The 20,395-nt window shown below is 42.1% G+C and overlaps 1 pseudogene; it reads left to right on the top strand.

The window, feature by feature from the left end:
• Nucleotides 1-14,588: 14,588 nt before the first annotated feature.
• Nucleotides 14,589-20,395, top strand: part of LOC119299849 — an 8,434-nt pseudogene continuing 2,627 nt past the window's right edge.

Genomic DNA, 20,395 nt, shown 5'->3' with positions numbered 1-20,395 from the left:
ATCAAGAAGGCCAAACCAAACCGATAATTCGAAGAGACTTGCAAAGATAAACCAATCATACATAAAAGAATTCAGAGAAGAATCAAATATTGTTCATAGATAATCTAGATCATAAACCCATAATTCATCGGTTCTCGACAAACACACCGCGAAAGAAGATTACATCGAATAGATCTCCAAGAGAATCGAGGAGAACTTTGTATTGAGATCCAAAGAAAGAGAAGAAGCCATCTAGCTACTAGCTATGGACCCGATGGTCTGAAGAAACTACTGACACATCACCGGAGAGGCCATGGAGTTGATGTAGAGGCCCTCCGTGATCAATGCCCCCTCTGGCGGAGCTCCAGAAAAGGCCCCTAGATGGGATCTCTTGGGTACAGAAGGTTGCGGCGGTGGAATTAGGTTTTCGTGGTGCTCCTGGATGTTTGTGGGGTACGCGGACTTATATAGGATGAAGATGTAGGTCGGTGGAGCAACGAGGGGCCCACGAGGGTGGAGGTCGCACCCCCTTCCTCGTGGGCTCCTCGATTGTTTCTTGATGCCCACTTCAAGTCTCCTGGATCACGTTTGTTGAGAAAATCGCGTTGTCGAAGGTTTCATTTCGTTTGGACTTCGTTTGATATTCCTTTTCCGCGAAACACTGAAATAGGCAAAAAAACAGCAATTTGGGCTGGGCCTCCGGTTAATAGGTTAGTCCCAAAAATGATATAAAAGTGTAAAATAAAGACCATTAACATCCAAAACAGATAATATAATAGCATGGAGCAATCAAAAATTATAGATACGTTGGAGACGTATCAAGCATCCCCAAACTTAATCCTGCTCATCCTCGAGTAGGTAAATGATAAAAAAATTGATGTGGAATAATGCTTTCTAACATATTTCTCAATGTAATTTTTCTTTATTGTTGAGAAATATGTTAGAAAGCATTATTCCACATCAATTTTTCAGATCCGAAAGATTCAAGATAAAAGTTTAATATTGATATAAAAATAATAATACTTCAAGTATACTAACTAAGCAATCATGTCTTCTCAAAAATAACATGGCCAAAGAAAGTTATCCCTACAAAATAATATAGTCTGGCTATGCTCTATCTTCACCACACAAAATATTTAAATCACGCAATTTTTCAAATTTCACGCAATATATGAGCGTGAGCCATGGATATAGCACTATATGTGGAATAGAATGATGGTTGTGGAGAAGACAAAAAGGATAAGATAGTATCACATCAACTAGGAGTATCAACGGGCTATGGAGATGCCCATCAATAGGTATCAATGTGAGTGAGTAGGGATTGCCATGCAACGGATGCACTAGAGCTATAAGTGTATGAAAGCTCAACAAAAGAACTAAGCGGGTGTGCATCCAACTTGCATGCTCATGAATACCTAGGGCAATTTTGAGGAAGCCCATCATTGGAATATACAAGCCAAGTTCTATAATGTAAAATTCCCACTAGTATATAAAAGTGATAACATAGGAGACTCTCTATCATGAAGAGCATGGTGCTACTTTGAAGCACAAGTGTGGAAAAATGATAGTAACATTGTCCCTTCTCTCTTTTTCTCTTATTTTTTTATTTGTTTGGGCCTTTTTTGCCTCTTTTCTTTTTTTTTCTTTCTTTTTATTTATTTTTCGTCCGGAGTCTCATCCCGACTTGTGTGGGAACCATAGTCTCCACCATCCTTTCCTCACTGGGACAATGCTCTAATAATGATGATCATCACACTTTTATTTACTTACAACTCAAGAATTACAACTCAATACTTCGAACAAAATATGACTCTATGTGAATGCCTCCGTCGGTGTACCGGGATGTGCAATGATGCATGAGTGACTGATACATCTCCAATGTATCTATAACTTTTGATTGTTCCATGCTATTATATTATTAACTTTGGATGTTTATGGGCTTTATTATACACTTCTATATTATTTTTGGGACTAACCTAGAGCCCAGTGCCAGTTTCTGTTTTTTCCTTGTTTTCGAGTATCGTAGAAAAGGAAAATCAAACGGAGTCCAATTGACCTGAAACTTCACGGAACTTATTTTTTGAAGGAAAGCAACCCGGAGACTTGGAGTCCACGTCAAGGAAGCCTCGAGGAAGCCACGAGGTAGGGGGCGCGCCCACCCCCCTGGGCGCGCCCTCCACCCTCGTGGGCCCCTCCTGGCCCCCCTGATGTACTTCTTCTGCCTATATATCTCCATATACCCTAAAACGATCGGGGAGCACAATAGATCGGGAGTTCCGCCGCCAGAAGCCTCCGTAGCCACCGAAAGCCAATCTAGACCCGTTCCGGCACCCTGCCGGAGGGGGAAATCCCTCTCCGGTGGCTATCTTCATCATCCTGGTGCTCTCCATGACGAGGAGGGAGTAGTTCTCCCTCGGGGCTGAGGGTATGTACCAGTAGCTATGTGTTTGATCTCTCTTCTCTCCCGTGTTCTTGAGGTGATACGATCTTGATGTATCGCGAGCTTTGCTATTATATTTGGATCCTATGATATTTCTTCCCCCCTCTACTCTCTTGTAATGGATTGAGTTTTCCCTTTGAAGTTATCTTATCGGATTGAGTCTTTAAGGATTTGAGAACACTTGATGTATGTCTTGTCGTGTGTATCTGTGGTGACAATGGGATATCACGTGATTCACTTGATGTATGTTTTGGTGATCAACTTGCGGGTTCCGCCCGTGAACCTATGCATAGGGGTTGGCACACGTTTTCGTCATGATTCTCCGGTAGAAACTTTGGGGCACTCTTTGAGGTTCTATGTGTTGGTTAAATAGATGAATCTGAGATTGTGTGATGCATATCATATAATCATACCCACGAATACTTGAGGTGACATTGGAGTATCTAGGTGACATTAGGGTTTTGGTTGATTTGTGTCTTAAGGTGTTATTCTAGTACGAACTCTAGGGTTGTTTGTGACACTTATAGGAATAGCCCAATGGATTGATTAGAAAGAATAACTTTGAGGTGGTTTCGTACCCTACCATAATCTCTTCGTTTGTTCTCCGCTATTAGTGACTTTGGAGTGACTCTTTGTTGCATGTTGAGGGATAGTTATATGATCCAATTATTTTATTATTGTTGACAGAACTTGCACTAGTGAAAGTATGAACCCTAGGCATTGTTTGAACACATTGAAATACCGTTTGTGCTCACTTTTATCATTAGTTACCTTGCTGTTTTTATATTTTCAGATTACAAAAACTATTATCTACCATCCATATACCACTTGTATCACCATCTCTTCGCCGAACTAGTGCACCTATACAATTTACCATTGTATTAGGTGTGTTGGGGACACAAGAGACTCTTTGTTATTTGGTTGCAGGGTTGCTTGAGAGAGATCATCTTCATCCTACGCCTCCTACGGATTGATAAACCTTAGGTCATCCACTTGAGGGAAATTTGCTACTGTCCTACAAATCTTTGCACTTGGAGGCCCAACAACGTCTACAAGAAGAAGGTTGTGTAGTAGACATCAGTGACATGTATGAAATTATGAACTGTGGCTTTGCCACAAATACGATGCCTACTACATGATCATGCAAGCAATATGACAATGAGGAAGCGTGTCATAATAACAGAATGGTGGAAAGTTGCATGGCAACATATCTCAGAATGGTTATGGAAATACCATAATAGGTAGGCATGGTGGCTATTTTGAGGAAGGTATATGGTGGGTTTATGGTACCGGCGGAAGTTGCGCGATACTGGAGAGGCTAGCAATGGTGGAAGTGTGAGAGTGTGTATAATTCATGGACTCAACATTAGTCATAAAGAACTCACTTACTTATTGCAAAAATCTATTAGTTATCGAAACAAAGTATTATGCACATGCTCCTAGGGGGATAGATTGGTAGGAAAAGACCATCGCTCGTCCCCGATCGCCACTCATAAGGAAGACAATCAATAAATAAATCATGCTTCCACTTCATCACATAACGGTTCACCATACGTGCATGCTACGGGAATCACGAACTTCAACACAAGAATTTCTCAAATTCACAACTACTCAACTATCATGACTCTAATATCACCATCTCCATATCTCAAAACAATTATCAAGTATCAAACTTCTCATAGTATTCAATGCACTTCTATGAATGTTTTTATATTATTCCTAAAAGAAAATTTCCATGTTGTTCTAAAGGACTCCCAAAATAATGTAAGTGAAGCATGAGAGATCAATTATTTCTATAAAATAAAACCACCGCCGTGCTCTAAAAGATATAAGTGAAGCACTAGAGCAAAAACTACATAGCTCAAAAGATATAAGTGAAGCACATAGAGTATTCTAATAAATTTCAAATCATGTGAATCTCTCTCAAAAGGTGTGTACAACAAGGATGATTGTGGTAAACTAAAAAGCAAAGACTCAAATCATACAAGACGCTCCAAGCAAAACACATATAATGTGGTGAATAAAAATATAGCTCCAAGTAAAGTTACCGATAGACGAAGAGAAAAGAGGGGATGCCTTCCGGGGCATCCCCAAGCTTAGGCTTTTTTGTGTCCTTGAATTTTACCTTGGGGTGCCATGGGCATCCCCAAACTTAGGCTCTTGCCACTCCTTGTTCCATAATCCATCAAATCTTTACCCAAAACTTGAAAACTTCACAACACAAAACTCAAAATAGAAAATCTCGTGAGCTCCGTTAGCAAAAGAAAACAAAACACCACTTCAAGGTACTGTAATGAACTCATTCTTCATTTATATTGGTGTTAAACCTACGGTATTCCAACTTCTCTATGGTTTATAAACTCTTTTACTAGCCATAGATTCATCAAAATAAGCAAACAACACAAGAAAAACAGAATCTGTCAAAAACAGAACAGTCTGTAGTCATCTGTAGCTAAGCAAACTTATGGAACCCCAAAATTTCTAAAATAAATTTCTGGACGTGAGGAAATTATCTATTAATCATCTGCAAAAATAATTAACTAAATATCACCTTTCAACTAAAAATGGCAGCAATTCTCGTGAGCGCTAAAGTTTCTGTTTTTTACAGCAAGATCAAAAGGACTTTCTCCAAGTCTTCCCAACGGTTCTACTTGACACAAACACTAATTAAACACAAAAAACACAACCAAAACAGAGGCTAGATAAATTATTTATTACTAAACAGGAGAAAAAAGCAAGGAATAAAAATAAAATTTGGTTGCCTCCCAACAAGCGCTATCGTTTAACGCCCCTAGCTAGGCATAAAAGCGAAGATAGATCTAGGTATTGCCATATTTGGTAAGAAATCCATAAGTGGCTCTCATAATAGATTTATATGGTAATTTAACTTTCTTTTTAGGGAAGTGTTCCATGCCTTTCCTTAATGGAAATTGGAATTTAATATTCCCTTCCTTCATATCAATAATTCCACCAATCGTTCTAAGGAAAGGTCTACCAAGAATAATAGGACATGAAGGATTGCAATCTATATCAAGAACAATGAAATCTACGGGCACATAATTCCTATTTGAAACAATAAGAACATCATTAATCCTTCCCATATGTTTCTTAATAGTGTAATCCGCAACATGCAAGTTTAAAGAACAATCATCAAAATCACGGAAACCTAGCAAATCACACAAAGTTTTTGCAATCGTGGAGACACTAGCACCCAAATCACACAAAGCATAACACTCATGATCTTTAATTTTTATTATTATTGTAGGTTCCCACTCATCATAAAGGTTTCTAGGTATAGAAACTTCCAACTCAAGTTTTTCTTCATAAGATTGCATCAAAGCATCAACGATATGTTTAGTAAAAGCTTTATTTTGACTATAAGCATGAGAAGAATTTAGCACGGATTGAAACAAGAAAATACAATCTATCAAAGAGAAATTATCATAATTAAATTCCTCGAAATCCAAGATAGTGGGTTCATTGCTATTTAAAGTTTTAACCTCTTCAATCCCACTTTTAACAATTTTTGCATCAAGATCTAAAAACTCTGAATTTTTGGGACGCCTCCTAACTAAAGTTGACTCATCTTTAGTCCCATCATTATCAAGATTAGTATTGCAAAACAAAGATTTAATAGGGGACACATCAACCACTTTTAGATCTTCATCCTTATTATCATGAAAACTAGAAGAACACGCTTTTATGAAGCAATCTTTTTTAGCACGCATCCTAGCGGTTCTTTCTTTGCACTCATCTATGGAAATTTTCATAGCTTTGAGAGACTCATTGATATCATGCTTAGGTGAAATAGATCTAAGATTTAAAGAATCAACATCAAGAGAAATTCTATCCATGTTCCTAACCAACTAATCAATCTTAGACATTTTTTGTTCAATCAAAGCATTGAAACTCTTTTGCGAACAAATAAATTCTTTAATATTAGATTCAAAATCAGAGGGCATCTTATTATAATTTCTATAAGAATTGTTGTAGGAATTACCATAATTATTAGAGGAATTACTAGGAAACGGCCTAGGATTAAAATTACCTCTATACGCATTATTACCAAAATTGTTCCTACCAACAAAATTCACATCCATAGATTCATTATTATTCTCAATCAAAGTAGACAAAGGCATATCATTAGGATCAGAAGAAAAACTTTTATTAGCAAACAATTTCATAAGTTCATCCATCTTTCCACTCAAAACATTGATTTCTTCTATAGCATGCACCTTTTTATTAGTAGATCTTTCAGTATGCCATTGAGAATAATTAACCATAATATTATCTAGGACTTTAGTAGCTTCTACTAAAGTGATTTTCATAAAAGTGCCCCCCGCGGCCGAATCTAAAAGATTTCTAGAAGCAAAGTTCAATCCGGCATAAATTTTTTGTATAATCATCCAAAGATTCAAACCATGTGTAGGGAAATTGTGTATCATTAATTTCTTCCTCTCCCAAGCTTGTGCAACATGTCCATGATCAAGTTGCTTAAAATTCATAATATCGTTTCTAAGAGTGATGATCTTAGCGGGAGGAAAATACTTATAGATAAAAGCATCTTTGCACTTATTCCATGAATCAATACTATTTTTATGCAAAGACGAAAACCAAGTTTTAGCACGATCTCTAAGGGAAAACGGGAATAGCTTCAGTTTAACAATATCATTATCCACATATTTCTTCTTTTACATATCACACAAACCAACAAAGTTGTTTAGATGGGTAGCGGCATCTTCACTAGGAAGGCCGGAAAACAAATCTTTCATGTCAAGCTTCAGCAAGGCAGCATTAATTTCACAAGAGGAGCAATCGGAGTGCTAAAAAAATCATTATTGTTGGTATTGGCAAAGTCACATAAATTAGTATTATCTTGAGCCATCGTAACAAACAAGCAATCCAACACACAAGCAAACAAGAAACAGGCAAAAGGCAAATAGAAAAAGAGAAGGGGAACGAAAAAAGAGGACGAATAAAACGGCAAGGGTGAAGTGGGGGAGAGAAAAACGAGAGGCAAATGGCAAATAATGTAATGCGGGGGATAAAAGTTGTGATGGGTACTTGGTATGTCTTGACTTGGTGTAGATCTCCCCGGCAACGGCGCGAGAAATCCTTCTTGCTACCTCTTGAGCACTGCGTTGGTTTTCCCTTGAAGAGGAAAGGGTGATGCAGTAAAGCAGCGTAAGTATTTCCCTCAGTTTTTGAGAACCAAGGTATCAATCCAGTAGGAGACCACGCGCAAGTCACCTCGTACCTACACAAACAAATAAGAACCTCGCAACCAACGCGATAAAAGGGTTGTCAATCCCTTCACGACCACTTGCAAGAGTGAGATCTGATAGAGATAATAATAATAAGATAAATGTTTTTGGTATTTTTATGATATAGATTGAAAGTAAAGATTGTAAAATAAAATAGATTGGAAACTTGTATAATGGAAAATAGACCCGGGGCCATAGGTTTCACTAGTGACTTCTCTCAAGATAGCATGAGTATTACGGTGGGTGAACAAATTACTGTCGAGCAATTGATAGAAAAACGAATAATTATGAGAATATCTAGGCATGATCATGTATATAGGCATCACGTCCGTGACAAGTAGACCGACTCCTGCCTGCATCTACTACTATTACTCCACACATCGACCGCTATCCAGCATGCATCTAGAGTATTAAGTTCATAAGAACAGAGTAACGCCTTAAGCAAGATGACATGATGTAGAGGGATAAACTCATGCAATATGATATAAACCCCATCTTTTTATCCTCGATTGCAACAATACAATATGTGTTGTTTCCCCTACTATAACTGGGATTGAGCACCACAAGATTGAACCCAAAGCTAAGCACTTCTCCCATTGCAAGAAAGGTCAATCTAGAAGGCCAAACCAAACTGATAATTCAAAGAGACTTGCAAAGATAAACCAATCATACATAAAAGAATTCAGAGAAGAATCAAATATTGTTCATAGATAATCTGGATCATAAACCCACAATTCATCGGATCTCGACAAACACACCGCAAAAGAAGATTACATCGAATAGATCTCCAAGAGAATCAAGGAGAACTTTGTATTGAGATCCAAAGAGAGAGAAGAAGTCATCAAGCTACTAGCTATGGACCCGAAGGTCTGAAGTAAACTACTCACACATCACCGGAGAGGCCATGGAGTTGATGTAGAGGCCCTCCGTGATCAATGCCCTCTCCGGCGGAGCTCCGGAAAAGCCCCCAAGATGGGATCTCTTAGGTACAAAATGTTGCGGCGGTGGAATTAGGTTTTCGTGGTGCTCCTGGATGTTTGCGGCGTACGTGGACTTATATAGGAGGAAGAAGTAGGTCGGTGGAGCAACGAGGGACTCATGAGGGTGGAGGGCTCGCCCAGGGGGTAGGCGCGCCCCCTGACTCGTGGTCTCCTCGATTGTTTCTTGACGCCCACTCCAAGTCTCCTGGATCATGTTTGTTGAGAAAATCACGTTCCCGAAGGTTTCATTCCGTTTGGACTTCGTTTGATATTCCTTTTCTGCGAAACACTGAAATAGGCAAAAAAACAGCAATTTGGGTTGGGCCTCCGGTTAATAGGTTAGTCCCAAAAATGATATAAAAGTGTAAAATAAAGCCCATTGACATCCAAAACAGATAATATAATAGCATGGAGCAATCAAAAATTATAGATATGTTGGAGACGTATCACCCGCCGGCGCCGCACCTCCTCCGCGTGCGCCCTAGCCGACCGCGGCGCCATCGGCACTAGGATCCTCTCTGGATCCAGATGCCAGTCGTGCGGCAGGGTGACGTCGGGGTACGGCAGAGGCACGCGGTGCTGCCAGTGCCATTCCGCCTGGTGCACTGGCACGTTGACACGCTGCCTCTGCCGGCGAGCCGGTGCTGGCGGAGGCGGGAGGAGCTCTGATGGGAAAGGGACGGTGGGGGCCTTCCTCTTGGCCTTGCTGCTGCCGGCGCCGGAGAAGAGCCTCATCTCGCTGTGGTGGTGGTGGCTAGGGTTTGCCGGCGACAGGGGAGCAGAGCTGGCTAGATGTGGATGACGAGTTTGGATGAGGACGGCCTCGCCGCACAGTCGGCTAAAAAAGGACGACCGCCGTCGCTGACGCGTGGGCCCGTGGTCATAAATTAAGCTGACCGTGTGGGCAGCGGGTAGTTGGACGGCCGCCAGATGGGGACGTGGCGGACACAAAGAAGACGCGTGTGGCGTCTGTTTCGCGTCCGCGCTGACGTATTTGGGACACAAATTTAGACCATAAATACGTCGGCGCGAACACGAAGCTGACGTGATTTGAATTTAAGTCGGCGCATTGGGCTGCCATTTTCGTTCGCGCCGACCTAAACGAATGCAGACGGACGAAATAGATCGCCTCATTGGAGTTGCTGCGAAGGTGCTATCCCGAGAAGAGAAGAGTTGCCACCGATCGAGCCCCCAACATGAGTCGCTGATCACTGAGAGCAACAGCGCGTTGTGCACTGATTGCAGGAAGCGGGACACTGGATCCGAGAGCTGACGCCGCCGGTACACCAATCGGATCCAGTGCGTTCTGCCTACGTTGGATGGCCAAAAGGAGAGGAGGATCTGAGTCTGTCCACGCGGATCTGATGCTTTGCTGCTGCTCAGTGTCCAAAAGCTGGCATCCGCCCTTGAGCATCCTGGCCAAACTCCAAAGCCGCTTCTTTTTGCAGAAAGACAGGATAAATGGAGCCGCTCCTTTTTTGCTTATAAAGCCAAACCCCCAATCAGCAGACACAGACCCCGGACGTGGAATTGCACGATTACGGTCAGGCGCCATGATCCCGCTACATCGTCACGTACATTTACATGGTCAAGCCCACTGGTCCCGATCGAATGTAGCGCATGCACACGGCACGCGTGTTCACATCCTCCACACTCCACCGGTAGTACAAAGCTGCGACTGAAAGTCGCGGGTCAGTTCAGCTCGATCGGCTTTGCTCCTAGTCCGAGCTAGCTAGTCCAGACGAGTGCACTGCTGGAGTGGCGGTGACTGGGTGGGTGGGTGGCTCGCCCTTTTTTTGCGTGTCAAGCGAAATGGCAGACTAGTCTCCCTGTCCGGTCACCCATCAATCAATCGGAGTTTCCACCAGATATTTCAGTTTGAGCTGCGTAGGATAGGAAATGCAGGTCTCCAAAATTCACATCACTTTATTAAAAAAATTAGTTCATTCATTTCATTGGACGAAGAAGAGCCGGAGGGTACCCAGAAGGTTCGAGATTAGCATCCTAAGACCATTTCTAACTGATCCCCTAAATTTAGTTTTACTCCACTAACCGGCATCGAGTCGATCCCCACTACGTCTTAGTGAAGGATAAATTATCCTCAGCTGTGTATCCTACTCTTAAATATACTCCACCGCTCGGCGGCTGAGTAAAAGCCACACTCTCCCAAGTGCTCGCACGCTCGCCGCCCGTCGGTTTGGTCTAAACGACACCGGCCGTTGAGAGCACCATCGCCGCACCGCAAGTGTTCAACGAATTGCCTAGATGAGTTTTTTTGTTAGTTGAACCGAGCCGTTTCAATTGAACACGGCAGATTGAATTGTAGATGAAGAGGCTGAGGGAGATAGTCTTCGAGGACTCGTCGTCATCTGAAGAGGAAGAAGATGACGATGACTTTGCGACCGTTTTAGGCATGGTTTTCAATGATGATGTTCGACGGCTTAGGAGAGGATCACAGTTTGGCCGCATACACATCAACCGTGATTGAGCGAGGGTCATGCCAAGATCATGAGAAACTACTTTGATCCAAATCCAGCCTATGTAGAGAAGTACTTTCGTCGGCGCTTTCGGATGCAGACAAATCTTTTTCTGACCATTGCAAAAGCCATTGAGAGGTATGATGACTGGTTCAAGGATGTGGGGTGGAACCCTAATTGATGATCTTTTCATACTTGAAGGGGGGAAAGAAGAAGAACAATAAGAGGAATCACTCAAACAAAACCAAATCACACATCCACTGGAATAGCAAACATGAGATCCACAAGCATAACATGAACAATCAAGGGGAAATAGCACAAAGGTAAGGTTCTTCACACTCCAAAGGAGGTGAGGTCTTGATGATCTAGAGAGATCCTTCTCCCTTAGGAGGTCTTGATGATCCTATGTTGGGGATCCTTATCCCTTGAGAGGTCTTGATCCCCAAGGATGGAAGTACATGTAGCAAAGTTCTCTCTAATGTCTTAATATACTTTGCTAACCCTAGCTAGGAGGAGGAGGAGTCCTATATATAGTGTGCCATGGGATAAGTGAGGAGGAGTGGGGATACATGGGCCTCTGGCCCTGTTAGGCATGCGCAGGTGTCGGATGTCCAGGCTCGGAGCCGGATGTCCGGGGCTTAGCAGGGTGCCGAATGTCTAGCCTGGCGATGGTCCATCTTGTATATGCGTCAGATGTCATCGGGCCGGATGTTCGGGGCGGGGCCGGATGTCCAACTCCTGGAGCTCTTCCAGCGCTACTCTGCTACGGTTGCTGCTGGATTGGGGGTGCCGGATATCCGGGCTAGGGGCAGATGTCCGGCTGTTGTAGACTTTGCACGATGCCCTTGTCGTGATCCTTCATTCGCATTCGTGCTAGCTTGATCTTCTAAAAGTGCAACTAATCCCTGGGTGGTTTTGGTAATTAATAACAACATATAAGTCATTTATCTAATGCAATTGATAATAGATTTCAGAGAAGATCAATGACTGGCATGGCAAGGACTAGTGAACATGGATCCCTCAAAATACTAAGGATAAAGATTGGCAAAGCTTCAAGACTCTGCATTTTTGGTTAAGTGGTCCAAGATCACATTGAGTCCATATGAAAAGCCAATACTATTAAAAGGGGATGAGGTATTGATCATGCATCAATCGCTCAAGTGCTTAGTGATATTGCTCCAAAACTCTCAACTACTTCTCCACATCATTCCTATGCAAAACCCTAAAGTTGATCTCGGTCCCATTGGAAAGCTCTCATCCACACCCACCGAGATTACATATACGCCACATGCCAAACCCTAACTATTCGGAACAACCAAAATGGATCTCGGTCTCACCGAGATGAAACGATCGGAATTTCCAAAACGAGGTCTTGCCCTAGCCATTGCACTTCGGTCTCACCGAGATGGTATGATCGTCTCACTGAAAAGCCTAACGGTCAAGTCTTTTACACTAGTCGGTCTCACCGAGATTTTCATGTCGGTGTCATCGAGTTGGGTCAAAGGCTTGTAACGGTTGGATTTTTTGTGCTGCCTATTTATACCCCTCTACCACCACCAACTCCCTGAGAGATCCATCAGAACGAACCACAACTTCCACTACTCAGTTTTTGAGAAGAGAACCACCTACTCATGAGTTGAGATCAAGTGATTCCAATCCAACCATTTGAACCTTGATTTCTAGCATTCCCCAAGTTTCTTTCCATTCAATCGCCTCTCCCAAAGGCGGAGCTATGTATAAACCTGAGGGGGCAGTGCCCCCCCAGCCCAAATGACATTTATTGTTTACTAGGTAGTAATTGCCCCTGCAGCTCTGGGACAGGCCCATCTTGCCATCCACATGCACGCACAAACACATCATCACGCTTCATGCACAGGCTCGACTGTTTGGCCTCTATACCCCAACCACGCTCTGGCATGTCTGCTAGCCTCCATCCATGAATTAGGCAACCAACCACCATGCCGCCACACTGCCTCAACCCCGACGCCGACTAGAAGCTCGCCACCGCACCTGAGACCGTGGTCTTCGGCTCTTCGCCACTAGCTGGTCTGGCCATGTTGGTCGGCCGGCCGTCGTCACCGGCTACTCGGCTTCATACAAATTTGGCTACTAGACTTTGTAAGTGCCATGTGCCCAGCTCAATTGCAACCTTAAAATATTGGAATTTGGATCGCCTGTGTGCAGTTTTGCATGTACGACGGTGAAATTAGAAAAACTGCGAGCATCACTAAATTGGAGTTTCTTGTTGTTTCATGTATGAGTTTGATTAGAAATTTAGTAATTAGTGTACCTATTCATCCAATCTAATATGGGATTTCTTGTTTCTTGCACCACGAGTTTGTTATGTTGATCTGTAGTACTACTTCTTCTTTTTTGTTATAGTTGGCTCACAGAATATCATTGAGGTTTGAAGGTTGTTGGTATAAATAGAGAAGTTGTATATTTTGATGTAGTCAGTTCTCTTAAGGAGTATATATTGATAATTATACATGTATTTTGCAATCAATATGGCTAACAATAAGCATTAATTTTCCTTGATGCTACAAGTTCTGGTTTGTTGTGGTTCTTTATTTTTTTACCATTGCCCCCCCCCCCCCAATAGATTCTTGTCAAGCTCCGCCACTGGCCCCTCCTACCAAAGTCAAATCTGTGAGAGAGTGTTTGAGTGTTGGAGAGACTATCATTTGAAGTACAAGAACAAGGAGTTCATACCAACAACACCATCTATTACCTTTAGGAGAGTGGTGTCCCCTAGATTGGTTAGGTGTCACTTGGGAGCCTCCAAGATTGTTGAGTTGAACTAAGGAGTTTGTAAAGGTAAGGAGATCTCCTACTTCATGAAGATCTACCCAGGTGAGGCTAGTCCTTAGTGGGCGGAAGCCATGATGAAATACACAAGGTTGCTTCTTCGTGGACCCTTCGTGGGTGGAGCCCTCTGTGGACTCGTGCAACTGTTACCCTCTGTGGGTTGAAGTCTTCTTCAACGTGGAAGTATGATAACACCACCTATCGAAACCACCCCAAAAATCATCATGTCTTCATTGTGTTTGAAATCTCCAATCCCTCCTTTACATTCATATGCAAAGTCTTTTACTTTCTGCTGCACAACTCTTAGACTTGCATGTGTAGGGTGTGCTTGACTTGGTTGAATTGCTAAAACTTTCCCACAACTGAAATTGGGGAAATGATAAGTTTTTATTTGGCCAAGTAGTCTAATCACCCCCCCCCCTCTAGACATACTTTCGATCCTACATCTTCATTCCGAGCGTCTCCGGGGTTGTGTTCTCGATACCTAAGCACACACAATGTTTTCGCTTGAGGTAGTAGCCATGTCTCGCGTGGTTCATATGGAAGTGCATTAAGGAGAGATGTCACCTCGGTCTCGATAGCTCTTGCACGTGCTCATGTCATTGGTTCGTTTGGAACTTGGGGAGACAATGGTGGGTCCATGAGGATGACCGTCGGATGCTTCGCGTCATTCAAGCTCCAGAGAAATGCAAGTGGAGAAGTAAGTGCAAGCCCACTAATGAAGTGCATTGCATCTGTTTGAGTCTTAGAGAATGATGACCCACAGGTATAGGGTATCTATCGTAGTCTTTTCGATAAGTAAGAGTGTCGAACCCAACAAGGAGCAGAAGGAAATGATATGCAATTTTCAGTAAGGTATTCTCTGCAAGCACTGAAATTATCAGTAACAGATAGTTTTGTGATAAGGTAATTTGTAACGGGTAACAAGTAATAAAAGTAAATAAAGTGCAGCAAGATGGCCCAATCCTTTTTGTAGCAAAGGACAAGCCTGGACAAACTCTTATATAAAGGAAAACGCTCCCGAGGACACATGGGAATTATCGTCAAGCTAGTTTTCATCACGTTCATATGATTCGCGTTCGGTACTTTGATAATTTGATATGTGGGTGGACCGGTGCTTGGGTACTGTCCTTCCTTGGACAAGCATCCCACTTATGATTAACCACTCTTGCAAGCATCCGTAACTATAAAAGAAGTATTAAGTTAAACCTAACCATAGCATGAAACATATGGATCCAAATCAGCCCCTTACGAAGAAACTCATAAACTAGGGTTTAACCTTCTGTCACTCCAGCAACCCATCATCTACTTATTACTCCCCAATGCCTTCCTCTAGGCCCAAACAATGGTGAAATGTCATGTAGTCGACGTTCACATGACACCACTAGAGTAAAGACAACATACATCTCATCAAAATATCGAACGAATACCAAATTCACATGACTACTTATAGCAAGACTCCTCCCATGTCCTCAGGAACAAACGTTACTACTCACAAATCATATTCATGTTCATAATCAGAGGGGTATTAATATGCATAAAGGATCTGAACATATGATCTTCCACCGAATAAACCAACTAGCATCAACTACAAGGAGTAATCAACACTACTAGCAACCCACAGGTACCAATCTGAGATTTTGAGACAAAGATTGGATACAAGAGATGAAGTAGGGTTTGAGATGAGATGGTGCTGGTGAAGATGTTGATGGAGATTGACCCCCCCCCCCTCCGATGAGAGGATCGATGGTGATGACGATGGTGATGATTTCCTCCTCCCGGAGGGAAGTTTCCTCGGCAGAACAGCTCCGCCGGAGCCCTAGATTGGCCAAGATTCTGCCTCGTGGCGGCAGAGTTTCGTCTCGTAAGCTTGCTTATGATTTTTTCCAGGACAAAAGACTCCATATAGGCAAAGATGGGCATCAGAGGGATGGCGGGGGGCCGACGAGGCAGGGGGCGCGCCCAGGGGGTAGGGCGCGCCCCCACCCTCGTGGATGGTGGGTGGCCCCCCTCTGGTACTTCTTTCGCCTAATATTTTTTATATATTCTGAAACGTGCTCCCGTAAAATTTCAGGACTTTTGGAGATGTGCAGAATAGGTCTCTAATATTTGCTCCTCTTCCAGCCCAGGATTCCAGCTGCCGGCATTCTCCGTCTTCATGTAAACCTTATAAAATAAGAGAGAGTAGGCATAAGTATTGTGATATAAGGTGTAATAACAGCCCATAATGCAATAAATATCAATATAAAAGCACGATGCAAAATGGACGTATCAGAGAACCTTTTCCTCTGTATGAATGTTTATTATTCAATTCCAATTTCTTCCTAAAGCTTCCCAAAAAAAAATCCCGAATTAGATCCAAAATTAACGGGTTAATGTTAGCTTATCCATGCAGTTAGGCACTCTTCAAATAGGAATCAATTTCCTAACTGGGTGTTTGGCCGATGCAATTGACGGCTATTACTTGAAGAGCATCGCAAGATTGAGAACCGAAGCTCATGCTCAGCTCCAAGAAGATCTTATTGAGCATCACTGGTAACGTCATAGCGAGTCCTAATTGTTCTATCACATGCTATTTGGTATATTTGCACCATTCAATGTGCTTAAATTTGAATATTTTGGTTTGTAAACTATGAATTGGGTATGTAAACTATGTACGTAATATGCTCGAACATTCAAATTTATGTTTAATTTTTATATGTGTGCTAATATGTAACTGCAATGTGTACTAGAAATGCAAAGTTTGGGGAAAACAAACATTTACTCCATTAAATATAAAAGATCAGTTAGGACAGATCAAATCTTAATGGGCTAAATATACTTCACTAAGGATTTACTCCACCGTATCCTACTCTATTTATTGATGATTCGGTTAGAAATGACCTAACTACAAGCGGCGTTACAGCGTACGGAAACTTTTCTCTAGCAGAGTTGTCTACCTATTCATATTTTTTGCCACACGAGTGATGGTTTAATTTATGAAATGCTAATGTTTGTCCATGAATAAAAATAACTTAGTTTTTGCTGGAACAACAAGATGTTGTTTCTTAATTTAAAAAGATGAGTATTGTATATTGAAAAAAAACACCTAAGCATTTCACCTGTAATGGAATTAAATATTAAAAAATCATATGTAATCGATCAAAATGATTTTTTTCTTATCCAACGAGCATTGAGTAGTGTTTTCGGAACCTCAATCAAGCCAATGTTCCAGGCACCATAATTATGGCATGTGTGCTCCAATCCAGAGATTCTACAACACAAGATTTTAATCAACTAGCCAATCTTCCATATTCGTTTGGTGGTGGTGCCGCAGTGTGTGTGAGCATCAATGTTTGAGGCCAGTGGGTCAGTGGCACATGCTTGTTGTTCCTTTGTTTGCGTGGATTGGGGGTGACGGCCGCCATGGATAATTGGCTATCAACATCACAAGTGTGAGCGGTTTCTCCAAAAAGAAACGCGCGTGCAGCAAGAGCCCCACACGTCTTGGTTTTTGACATCGATGGCTTCCTTCTAAAATTTGGAGACCCTTTTGTTAATTTAATTGTGTTACTTGGATACTTCCATCAAAAAGTTGCCTCGCGAGAATCACATGTGTTGCCCCTCATTCAGCCCGGCATAATTAAAGGCCAGGCCATTTTTGAATGAAATATGACTTTGCACAAATAACCACATTGTTGCGCCAACGTGTGGAAAGAAAGTCATGCCACAACTACGGTGTGTGTTTTGAGTTTTGGTGCTTTTAATCTGTGAGATCAAAGGATGTTTCTAAGGATAATCCCTTACACTTGGGGTTTTTTGTTGCCTGAAGGCTTCGGCATTGCGAGCATCCCATATTTTCCGAAGAATGATGAGCATCTTAAAATTTCCAAAGTGTTTCAGATAGCCATGTCGGTGTTGTTGTTTGCCAAATGTCCTCCAAGGACGATATGGAAGGGGCCAAAAAAATCAGGAGGGGTTGTGTTGATTTTTTGTAGTCATGGATCTAGGTTGCACTCTTAGGTTGTAGGCTTGACCATGCTTTTGTTTATAAAGTAAAGACAAATAAGGTGTCAATTTCAAGAAGCGCAACACTTAACAAAGGCAAATTTCATGGATGTTCTAAAGGAAGAATTTTAGGTGATGCTGCATACAAGCAGTCAAGCAGGAGTAAACTAGTAGCATCCGTGAACTAACTATTATTATAAGCAAGAAAGTGACAACAAACACACGCATCCCCGTTCTATTTCATAATAGACTGTGTACTTAATTTTGTTAGGATAAGCCCGTACTGCAACAAATTAATTCATAGTTAATACACATTATATGTATGTATTTCACAAGCAATCAAGCAAGACTAAAGAAAGTATAAGTATATGTGAGCTAACCATGATTACAAGCAAGAAAGTGACGACAAACACACGCCTTCCCATTTCATAATATAATGTGCATTTCATTTTTATAGCAATGCAATATAATGTGTACTTGATTTATTAATATAATGAATTAATTTGTTGATATGTGGTTATATGCTATGAAATCATTTCAAGGGATTCATTTTTGTATAGCAATTTATTGATAATTGTGATTTCCTATCAAATATACTAATACACCTTAGTTACATAGAACCACCCTTCGATCTCAACTACCCAACAGTTGAACTTTTTAACGGATTTACTAATTTCATGTAGATGAGAATTAGGACCGCCATCTAACTTTTACACCATTTGATTAATCAAATAGGAAAAACAAGGAAAGCATTTCACGAATCTTCACGTAAAATGATGTAGAAGTTAATTAGTTAATTTTCATCTAGATGAGAGCTAGCCACCCCTTTTTTAATAGTTTTGCTAAAGCACATCTAGATGTGCCATAAGTATTACACATCTAAGTCTTATGTCATTGATCCTACGTCGAGATTCGTGTGGATATTTTCTTTTCCTTTTTTCTTTTCATCTTTATGCTTGATTCACTCATTTAGATGTGCAATAACTAGAGCACATCTAGATGTGTCCTAGACACTTCCTTTTTTAATACTACTCGCATAAAAGAAGTGCAAATTAACTTGCAGGAAATAAATTAAATTTGTAATCATGTGACCAACATGTGAACGTCCGAATCCATGTAAAGGATTTGCTGTAACGCCCCGAACACACCCGCCGGTGGTCGTTACTCCTGGCGGGATCTAGACTGGCTCCACATATCAATACTAGTCTTTTCTGCGCACTTTGTCCTCACTCATGCGCAACCGGGAGCAACTTCCCGGTCGGTCACCCATCCTGACACTACTCCAAGCTAAGCACGCTTAACTTTGGAGTTCTGTCCGAATGGGCTCCCGGAAAAAAAGGAATTCCTTATTGATATGAGTAGTCTATCATCCCTATTAAGCCAGACTATCACATTTGCTATGGACGAGTTAGGTACATACGAGTAGCATTGAGCTTAGTCGATCTTGCTTTCGCCTTGTTGATTGACCTGGGTTTAGCCTAATGGCGCGCATTGAGCGTGGCTATAGTGTGCACTAATAAGAATCGACGGGTTTGAGGGTGCGTGTCCAACTATCCTGAGAAGAGCAGACTGGCCACCGATTGAGCTCCCAAAGTTAGTCGCTGATCACTGGAAGCAACAACGCGTCTGCACTGATCGCAGAAGAACAAATTTGGTGTTTTGACCCTTCTGCGAAATTAGTCAGATCTGATCTTGGTTTAAAAAAAATCAAGATCTGACATTTTTTCTACTGCCAACGTCGATGGCAGTAGGATATATTAGCCTACGCCAACCCTTGACGGTAGGTAACTTATCCACGTCAACGCATTGCAACCCTACCGTTAAACAGCCTGTGCAACCCTACCATTAAGGTGCCGGACGGTAGGCAGGTACAAGCACTGTATTTTCGTAAAAGAGTCAAAACATCAAATTTGCCTATTGCAGGAAGCGGGCAATTGGGTTGGAGTGCTCACGCCGCCGGCACCCCAAAGCGGATCGAGTTCGTACGTTGGATGGCCAAAACTCAAAAGAAGAGGAGGACATGAGTTCGTCTACGCGGATCAGTACTGGATAGAAGCATCTCGGCCAAACTGCAAAGCTGCTTCCTTTTGCAGAAAGAAATTGATAAATTGAGCCGCTCCTTTTGCTGAAAGCCAGCCCACCAATCATCAGATAAGATGCAGGCCCCGGACGTGGAATTGCTTGCACCATGATCCCGGCCGCTACATCATCCCGTATCATGCATGAACCAAGTCAAGCTCAGTCGTCTCGTCACGATCGAATCGAGCGCATGCACTGCACACCAGACGCGTGTTCATATCGACCAGATAGTACCACTAGTAGTACTACACAAAGTGGTGGTGGCAGTAGTACCACGCCGTGGACAGCTACCTGCGGCTGACAGAGATACAGATCCAGCCGCCCGTCAGTTCAGCTCGATCGGCTTTGCTCATAGTGTTATTATTAGGCTGCACTGAGTGG

The sequence above is a fragment of the Triticum dicoccoides genome, chromosome 5A (assembly GCF_002162155.2).
Source record: "Triticum dicoccoides isolate Atlit2015 ecotype Zavitan chromosome 5A, WEW_v2.0, whole genome shotgun sequence".
Taxonomy (NCBI): Eukaryota; Viridiplantae; Streptophyta; class Magnoliopsida; order Poales; family Poaceae; genus Triticum; species Triticum dicoccoides.
The sequence above is the reverse complement of the archived record's forward strand: the minus strand, read 5'-3'. Positions and strand labels throughout refer to the sequence as shown.